We start from the raw sequence: 10,816 nt of genomic DNA, 5'->3' as shown, positions 1-10,816 counted from the left end.
ATTATGAATAAAGCATTTCAGATAAGGTGTTAATATATTGCTTCCCAGTCTCTATGCCCCCAAAATGATGTCTAAAAACTATATAATGTAATACTAGAGATGTAAAATTTCTGGAAATTTTGAAGCCACAGGGGGAGAAATGTTTTTCAAACCTTTCTGTATGATTCCCACCATAGTTATTCCTTCAGGAAGACTATTGATCGAATGTATCTTTTACTAACAACCATTTCGGGATACTTCCACGTCATGCTCAATTTCCCAGCATGTGACTAGAACACACTTGAAGCAGTTAAAGCAAGAATTTAAAAATAGAAGAGCCAAAATTTAAGAGCCAGCCAGCACATAAACTTGTCAACGTTTTGGTCTGGCATCTGAACACTACAAGAAGGGCAGTGGCTTTTGGTGGCTTTCGATACCATGGTATCCTTCTGGGGCATCTGTCTGAGAGGGGACTGGAAGACATTGTTATATGGTGGCTCCAGTACTTCTTGGAGGGGTGATCTCAGAAGGTGGTGCTGAGGGATTCCTGTTCAGTGCCGTGGGTGTTGGCCTGTTCCATCTTATCCCCTATGGCATTTAACATATATGGCTGGGGGACACTGTCCAGAGTTTGGGGGTTCAGCTCCACCAGTATGCTGATGACACCCAAATCTTATCTCTCACTTCCATCCAAATCCAAGGAAGCTGTTCTAATTCTAAATCAGTGTCTGATGTCAGTAATGGACTGGATGAGGGCAAACAAATTGAAGCATAATCCAGACAAGACAGAGGTGCTCCTGGTTAGTCAAAAGATAGATCAGGGAATAGGGATTCAACCTGTGCTGGATGAGGTTACACTCTCCCTGAAGACTCAGGCTTGCAGTTTGGGTGTACTCCTGGACTCGGCCCTGAACCTGGATGCCCAGATTCCAGAGGTGGCTTAGAGCCTAAGCCCCTCCCCCTGAAGGAATCCCCCACCCCCAGTGCTGCTCTCCATCTCAGAGGGCATCCCCTGCTGTTTTCGCCAATCACAGGTCAGAGAGAACCGGGGGGGGGGGGGCTGCGCTCTGAGGGGATTCCTCAGAGGGCATCCCCTGGCCACTTCTACTTCACCCAACCCACCTCCTTCCAGCAATTGGGGAAGGAGGTGGGGTGATCAAAGTGGCTGAGTCCCCTTTGCTCCGCTATCAGAGGACCCAAGCTATGACTGCTAGAGGGCATCAACTTTGTAATACAGCCTGACCTCTCTGGGCCCCCAGACCACTGTTTAGAAAATAGAGGTTAGCTGACCTTGCATAAATCCCATATAGAGCATCCTACATAATCAACCCCTTCATGGATCACTGCCTTGTTGTGGCGAAGGGGCTTGCGTAACTCAGTGAAGCCATAAGCTATGCTGTGCAGGGCCACCCAAGACGGACAGGTCATGGCAGAGAGTTCTGACAAAATGTGGTCCACTGGAGAAGGAAATGGAAACCCACTCCAGTATTCTTGCCAAGAAACCCCCATGGAACGTATCACAAGGCTAAAAGAGATGACGCTGGAAGATGAGACCCTCAGGTCGGAAGGTGTCCAATATACTACTGGGGAAGAGCAGAGGGAATTTCCAAGTAGCGCCAGAAAGAGTGAAGCGGCTGGGCCAAAGCCGAAAGGACACTCAGCTGTGGATGTGTCTGGTGGTGAAAAGAAAATCCGATGCTGTAAAGAGCAATATTGTTTAGGAACCTGGAATGTCAGATCAATGAATCAAGGTAAGCTGGAGGTGGTCAAACAGGAGATGGCAAGATTTAACATCGACATCTTGGGAACCAGCGAACTAAAATGGACAAGCATGGGCGAACTTAATTCAGGTGACCATCATATCTACTACTGTGGGCAAGAATCCCTTAGAAGAAATGGAGTAGCACTCATAGTCAATCAAAGGGTGGGAAAAGCAGTACCAGGGTACAATCTCAAATACTACAGAATGATCTGAGTATGAATCCAAGGTAAACCATTCAACATCAGAGTAATTCAAGTCTATGCCCCAACCACTGAGGCCGAAGAAACTGAGGTTGATGGGTTCTATGAAGACCTACAACACCTTCTAGAACTAACACCAAAAAAAGATGTCCTCTTCATCATAGGGGATTGGAATGCTAAAGTAGGAAATCAAGAAATCACCGGGATAACAGGCAGGCATGGCCTTGGTGTACAAAATGAAGCAGGACAAAGGCTAATAGAGTTTTGCCAAGAGAACACACTGATCATAGCAAACACTCTTTTCCAACAGCACAAGAGACGACTCTACACATGGACATCACCAGATGGTCAATATCGAAATCAGATTGATTATGTCCTTTGCAGTCAAAGATGGAGAAGCTCTATACAGTCAGTAAAAACAAGACGTGGAGCTGACTGTGGCTCAGATCATGAGCTTCTTGTTGCAAAATTTCAGCTTAAATTGAAGAATGTAGGGAAAACCACTAAACCATTCAGGTATGACCTAAATCATATCCCTTATGAATATACAGTGGAGGTGAGGAATAGATTTCAGGGATTAGACCTGATAGAGTGCCTGAGGAACAATGGACGGAGGTCCGTAACATTGTTCAGGAGGCAGCAACTCAATCCATCCCAAAGAAAAAGAAATGCAAGAAAGCCAAGTGGCTGTCTGATGAGGCTTTACAAGTAGCTCACGAAAGAAGGGCAGCAAAAAGCAAGGGAGAAAGGGGAAGATATACCCAACTGAATGCAGAGTTCCAGAGAATAGCAAGGAGAGACAAGAAGGCCTTCTTAAATGAACAATGCAAAGAAATCGAGGAAAACAACAGAATGGGAAAGACTAGAGATCTCTTCAAGAAAATCGGAGATCTCAAGGGAATGTTTTGTGCAAAGACGGGCATGATAAAGGACAAAGAAGGCAGGGACCTAACAGATGCAGATGAGATTAAGAAGAGGTGGAAAGAATACACAGAAGAACTATACAGGAAAGATCTTCATGTCTCTGATAGCCATGACAGTGCGGTCACTGAACTTGAGCCGGACATCCTCGAGACTGAAGTCAAGGGGGCCTTAGGAAGCATTACTAACAACAAAGCTAGCGGAGATGACAGTATTCCAGCTGAGCTATTTAAGATCCTAAAAGATGATGCTGTTAAAGTGCTGCATTCAATATGCCAACAAATTTGGAACACTCAACAATGGCCGCAAGACTGGAAAAGGTCAGTTTACATCCCAATTCCAAAGAAGGGCAACGCCAAAGAGTGTTCAAACTACCGCACAATTGTGCTCATTTCACATGCCAGCAAGGTGATGCTCAAAATCCTACAAGCTAGGCTTCAGCAGTATGCGAACCGAGAACTACCGGGAGTACAAGCTGGGTTTCGAAGAGGCAGAGGAACTAGAGATCAAATCGCCAACATTGGCTGGATCATGGAGAAAGCAAGAGAATTCCAGAAAAATGTCTATTTCTGCTTCATTGACTACGCTAAAGCCTTTGATTGTGTGGATCACAACAAACTGTGGCAAATTCTTAAAGTGATGGGAGTACCAGACCACCTTACCTGTCTCCTGAGAAACCTGTACGAGGGTCAAGAAGCAACAGTAAGAACCAGACATGGAACAACCGAGTGGTTCAAAATTGGGAAAGGAGTACAACAAGGCTGCATATTGTCACCCTGCTTATTTAACTTATATGCAGAGTACATCATGAGAAACGCCGGGTTGGATGAATCACAGGTCGGAATTAAGATTGCTGGGAGAATTATCAACAACCTCCGATATGCAGACCATACCACCCTAATGGCAGAAAGCGAAGAGGATCTCAAGAGCCTCTTGTTGAGGGTGAAAGAGGAGAGTGCAAAAGCTGGTTTGAAACTCAACATTCAAAAAACTAAGATCATGGCATCTGGCCCTATCACTTCCTGGCATATAGAAGGGGAAGAAATGGAAGCAGTGACAGATTTTACTTTCTTGGGCTCCAAGATCACTGCAGACGGTGACTGTAGCCATGAAATTAAAAGACGCTTGCTCCTTGGGAGGAAAGCTATGGCAAACCTAGACAGCATAGTAAGAAGCAGACACATCACCTTGCCGACAAAGGTCCATCTAATCAAAGCTATGGTTTTCCCAGTAGTAATGTATGGCTGTGAGAGCTGGACTATAAGGAAGGCTGAGCGCCGAAGAATTGATGCTTTCGAACTGTGGTGCTGGAGAAGACTCTTACGAGTCCCCTGGACTGCAAGGAGGTCAAATCAGTCAATCCTAAAGGAAATCAACCCTGAGTGCTCTTTGGAAGGACAGATACTGAAGCTGAAGCTCAAATATTTTGGCCACCTAATGTGAAGAGAAAACTCTCTGGAAAAGACCCTGATGCTGGGAAAGACTGAAGGCAAAAGGAGAAGGGGATGGCAGAGGATGAGATGGCTAGATAGCATCACCGATGCAATGAATATGAACTTGAGCACGCTCCGGGAGAGAGCGCAGGACAGGAAGGCCTGGCGTGCTATGGTCCATGGGGTCATGAAGAGTCGGACACGACTGAACGACTGAACAACAACATAATCAACTACACTGTGCACCACAAGGCAAGAGCAGGGGCCCTACATAATGCTCTTGAGAGCAAAATGTTTGAGATGTCTTAAACAAGTGAGGTAAGCTGCATTCTGATGCAGGAAGCAACACAAAATAACACTGTACATTTAGAAAGTGTTATAGGACCCTCAAGCCAGCCTTGAATAGAACATGCCATACTCAGAGCCATCGCAAGTACAAATAAACTTTGCTTAACAAAGATAGACAAAACAATGAGATAATGATAACAAGAGGTAATTGCAGATAAGAAAGCAAGGACAAGCTATGAGCAGAGGCAGACACCGAAGAGAATAGAGATGGATCACTATTTTATTGTCACTGATCTAGTTGCAGGCCACAGTTCTTTTGTAGACCTCTTTAAGAGCTGATCTGCAATACAAACTAATATTTGTTTTATATGAGCTTAACTATCCTGGGTTTCCCCCCCAAATGCTGGGAAGAACTGTCATTTGGCAAGGATGCGGAGACTTCTTTGTGAGAGATCCCTTCTTATAATCCCTGAGCCAGGACCCAAATCCTTACTGTATATGATGAATAATGCAGATGGTGATTTTTGGCAAGGGCTGCTGTGACATTACATGTCTCTGTATGTATTGACTCTTTAAGTATAGTAATGTGTTCCTGCTATAAGTGTATGGATATGGTTATGTATTCCTGTTATATCTCTGTGTTTTATGGCGAGTATTTCTGTGGAGAGAGGGGGAGATGAGTGACTGGGAGAATGGTGGATTTGCATATGTGTGATGATTGCCTGAGTGAGTGGGGGTGAAATGTGCTGTATAAATGGTGAGCTGTGCTGTGGGAATCAGATAGGATAGAGACAGGGATATGATTTGAGAAAGATGGGTAAGGATTTTAGGATGGAGAATTGAGAGAGAGAGAACGAGAAAGGTGTGTGGAGATTTGTTTGAGAGTGTGATCTAGAGAACAGCTTATGAGAGAACATATATTGATAAAGCCATTAAGAGTTACCTGTTTATTATTCAACAACTTATTACTGTATTCAATAAAGTTTATTTGTTTAACCAAATCCTACGCTTTCTGTTCTTGGCTATGCTAGGGGAAGGTATAAAGAGAGCAGTACAAGGTTATAAGTGAAGTCCATGTGTCCTCGCAGATAGATGACTGAGTCATCTGAGACGGCGGAGGTTGGACTTAAGCCTTAAGGGTCCTGGTGGCAGCAAAACCTGGTGTGTGGGAGAGAAGGTGTTTCCTGTTTGAGGTGAGAAAGGCCTTAGAGAAGAGGAATTCTCACTGGGAGAAGGCAGGAATGCCACAGCTACACCCCAGGAGATGGTAAATAGGTGATAGACCTAACCTCTTGGGGCAGTTCCTACTACAGAGTTCCACTGTGAAGGCATAGTCTGCACTGTGACGTGTAGCCAACAAAAACCTCCAAAGCATCTTATGCTGCTTAATGTGGCCTGTATTGAAAATACGGGCAATACTGAACTCATCCTGATACTTAACAAACTTGGACATGGAGTATCATAGTCATTGGCCTATGTCTCCAGCAGCTAGCAGCTTCCATGAATCATGGAAGGGTTTTTTTTGCCAGCCACCATACAGAGTAATGTGTTCACTAACTTAGCCTGGGAGAACATAGACAGACATGAAGAGATTCACAGGCAGAAGGACGTCTCACCATGTCAATGGAATTGTGATACAGAGGAAAAACTATGGACTATGTCTTCTGCTCTGCCATGCATTCTGAAACGTGAGCAATAAACTGTTTCCACAGACGTTGAGCAGCTTCCACCCTATAGTCCAGGTAAAGAAACTGGACAATGCCATTGGTAGCCAAAGGTAGCCCAAATGAGAACTTTGAAGCAGCAGAGATTGCATGAGACAAAAAGCTACTCTGGGTGCTCACAAGGTAGGTAAACAGAACCAGAAAATCCCAGCCTGGATAGAGTTCAATGTATGTATCAGAAACTTGGTTAGCATCTCTGAAGAAGTCATTGGTTACCTTCCCACCATCAGTGTGCCAGCCACTGAGCTGTCCACTGTATCAGAAATTCTGACCTAGTCTGCATCATGAAGCTTTTATGACACTAGTGTGAATATAAGAAGAGCTGTACTGAATCAGACTGAGGTCCATCTAGCCCGGCATTCTGTTCACACAGTGGCCAACCAGCTGCCCATGGTAAGCCCACAAGTAGGACATGAGTGCCACAGCACCCTCCTGCTTGTGTCCTCCAGCAACTGCTGCACATAGGCGTGCTGCCTCTGATACTGGATACATAGCCATCAGGACTAGTAGTGACTGTAGCCTTCTTCTCCAGGAATTTGTCCAATCCCCAGTCTGTGTGTTCATTGCTTGACTTGAGAAAAACAACCAGAGGAAAAGTCAGGCATTGACCAAGTTTCGAAAGAAGTGAGCAGCATGGCTGAAAATTCTGCCAAAACTTAATGCATGGTCAGAACTTGTCTGATCAGAGGAATCTGTGGAAAGAATTCTCACAGTACCTTTGTGAAGGGAACAGAGATGGGGAGAAGATGCTTTGCTGGCTCTTCTGCATGCTTCTCGTGAGGAGAACTGGGAATTGCACCTCTATTCCATTATTCAGGGTGCCAAACATTTTTCAGCCTGAGTGCCAAATTCAGTTTCAGAGAAGCTCTTGGGGGCCACATTCCAGCAGTGGGCGGGGCAGAAGGCAAAGGGTGTGGGGCCAAAATACCCCAAATACCAGCAGATTTTAGCTTAAAGCTTTTAGTACAAGTAAGAGCCTTAGGATAAGGATTTCAGCCATTTGGTAGTTTGGGGGAAAAAACACGTAAAAGCTGAGAAACCACCAAACAATCAGCAGGCAGGGAGAAGCAGGAACCTCCTGATGACATGAGGAAAGGGGTGTGCCCATCTGGGGAACCCCTGCGGGCTGGATTTGGCCCTCAGGTGAGCTGGATTGGGCCCCAGGCCTGAGGTTCAGCATCCCTGTGTTAGGTCAACAATCCCATGGGGCAGCATCCAATGTCGCACATTTGGAGTGATGGGAATGTCTCCTCCTTTGCTGCCCACTGAAAATCTGCTCCAGAGGGTTTTCTAACACTCCAGAGCAGATTTTGAGGGCACAAGGGGGGCTGCAGGGGGAGAGGGAGTCACGTCCCTTCCAGTTTTGCTGATGGAAATAGTGCTGTGAGTGGAAGAACTTAACTGGATTGCACCCACAGTGCTTTGCCTTGACTAACTGAATTAAGCAAGATATCTGCCAGCATACTATGCACAAATGACCAATTTTGCAAAGGGATACCCTGCAAGTATGGCAGCTTCAGATTTCTGGAAACATGTGTGGACTGTACCACTTCAGAAGGCAAGTGGGGGCTCATGTGATGGAATATTCCTCCACACACACAAAACACAGTTCCCTGTATAAAGAAAGCTAGCATGCCAGGGAGATGGCTAGGCTACGCGCCTTCTCCCTGACAAGCTAGTCTTCTAAATGTGAGGACGTGTTGCTGGTTGCTGTTGTTGTTATTGTTTGTTTTGAACAGAGACAGACTCAGTCACATAAGCCCTGTGGTCTGACACATACAGCCCAGACACAGGTTAAAAAGCTGAGCTAGGTCTCTGTCCTTCCGAGTTCAGGAGGGCTTATTCCACATAAGCACGCACAAGCTCATTCACAGCATGCCTCTACCCTGCATGGCCACATGGTGGTGGTAGAAGCACAAGAACCTGTTGTCGTGGTGTGAGAGTGAGTGTTCTGTAGCTTGTTGGGTTTGTTATTTTTAACCCCGCAATTTCTCCAGGTCTTCCATCATGTATCTCAGTATGCACCTGCTTACCTGCTTCTCTCTATAGGCATTGCTTCGCTTGGCATATCGGTTTGACTCACAGACGGATGAACCTCCCTTTAAAAGTAAGTTCATGCTTCTTTCGGCCTGGGAACTGGGGAGGAACACAATTTTTTTCCAGTTCTCCAGGACTATTGTGTGACATCCCCTTCACTTCCTAGTTTCTAATTTTCTAGAGGAGGAAGCGGTGATATTCACGGCCTTACTAAGAGGCTTCTTGAGGGCCTGGAGAGGAAAAGGAGAATGATGTGAATTGGCTATTCTGTTCCATTGGGCAGAAAGGAGGGTTGCCTCCACAGGGCTGTGCTGGGAGAAGGCAGGCTGTCACTTTTACCGCTGCAGTTTTAGGTGTGGTCTGTTACCTGCTCAAGGAGAGAGTGGATTCTGTAGAACTCCCCTGCCACGTGTGGCTTGGCTCACTTATGCAAGCTATCTGAACATCAAAGAGCATATCAGCGGCGTTGCTAGCTCAGGACCCAAATCTATTCCACAGGACTCCGGATTTATTCCATAGAGCCCTGAGTGTCCATGGGTACCAATAAATAGTTTTCCCCTCCCCCCTCAGTTTAGTTGCCATGTGGGGGGCAATTTTCAAAGGGGATTGCAGCCAGGGAGGGAAAGATCAATTCTCCCCTCCCTACATGCCGCAACACCTCCACTCAGAAATCTTCCCCTGCATGGCAACTTAGCTTGTGGGGGGACGGGGGGACTTTTTCCATGGGTTTGGGATGATCTGGGGCACGGTGCAAATTAGCTGAAGAATATATTATATTTGAGATTATTGGGATGAGAAATTAATTGGTAGGCCTTGCCTCACGAGAATCTGAAATAAATAAAATGATTATTTTTAAATTTGCATTTGCAAATATAAATTAGCATATGCAGATTTTATGCAAGCTTGTGTCCGATGGGCCTGGCCCTGAATCTTTCAAGTGCCTACCAACACCCCTGCAGCACGGGAAGAATTCTCTGTATCTGTGCTTCTCTTTGGACCTGGTTCTGGATCACACTTGATGCTACAAATCCCGCAGGGAACAGCCCCTCCTTGTCCACCGCAGCCCTTCGGAGACAACCAGCCCCAGCTCCTTCACCCCGCTGCACAACTGACTCCCTGGCCGAGGTGCTTGAAGTGGTCTCTAATGTGCATGTACAGTCCCCTAACTTACTGGTGTTGGGGGACTTCAACGTACATTTGGAGGCCATCCTCACAGGAGCACCTCGGGACTTCATGGAGACCATGGCTTCCTGGGAGCTGCACCATATTCTAACTGGGCCCACCCATGTAGCTGGTCATGCATTAGACCTTGTGTTTGTTTCTGGAGAAGTGGGGAGTGATCTGGAAGTCGGGGGTATATCCACCGCCCCCTTGTCATGGTCAGATCACTATCTGGTGATGTTGCACTTCTCGGTTCCACAACCCCTCCGCAGGGGTGGAGGACCCATTAAAATGGTCCGCCCCAGGCGTCTTATGGATCCAAATGGATTCCTGAACGCGCTTGGGGATTCTCTGGGGCATGCCAACGGCCACTCGGTCGAGACCCTGGTGCGTGGGTGGAATGCCGCAATCACGGGGGCATTAGATCGGGTGGCTCCGAAACGCCCTCTCCCCCTGAACAGGGCTTGGACTGCACCATGGTTCAATCCGCGGTTACGAGCTCTGAAACAGGAGGTGAGACGTCTAGAGCGCCGGTGGCGGAAGTCTCGCTCCAAAGACGATCAGACACGGGCTAGAGCTGTATCTTCAGCCTATCACGTGGCGGTGAAGGCAGCAAAAAAGGAATATTATGCTGCCTCCATCGCGTCTGCAGAGTGCTGTCCCAGGAGGCTGTTCCAAGTGGTCCGGAGCCTGGTCGGTCCTGTGGCTCCAGAACCACTGGAGCATTCTAAGGCCTCCTGTGAGGCTTTGGCAAGGCACTTTGCAGATAAAATTGATCAGATTAGGTGTGTTACTCTGCACACTGTGGATATAGTTAGTGAGCAAGAGGCGGCCTGTGGCAAACTGGTTTTGTGGGATCGGTTCCAGCTTCTTCCTCCTGATGAAGTGGACAAGGTGCTTTCATCTGTAAGGCCGACCACCTGCTTACTTGATCCTTGCCCATCTTGGCTCATTATGAGCTGCAGAGAGAGACTGGGTGAGGGGATCAGGGCGGTGGTGAACGCCTCCCTTGAGGAGGGAGTGATGCCATCAGCCCTCAAGGAGGCAGTGATAAGACCGCTCTTAAAGAAGCCCTCCTTGGATCCTCAAGTTCTGAACAACTTTCGCCCAGTCTCAAATCTGCCATTTTTGGGCAAGGTGATTGAGCGGGTGGTGGCGGTGCAGTTGAAGGCACACTTGGAAGAAACTGATTATCTAGACCCATTTCAGTTGGGCTTCAGGCCTGGGCATGGGACAGAAACGGCCTTGGTTGCCTTGGTGGATGATATGAGGAGGGCTCTGGATAGGAGTGAATGCTCCTTCCTTGTTCTC

Source organism: Heloderma suspectum, chromosome 1 (genome assembly GCF_057233095.1).
Source record: "Heloderma suspectum isolate Gila_16-S chromosome 1, 16-S_ref, whole genome shotgun sequence".
NCBI lineage: Eukaryota > Metazoa > Chordata > Lepidosauria > Squamata > Helodermatidae > Heloderma > Heloderma suspectum.
Note: the sequence above shows the minus strand (reverse complement) of the source record.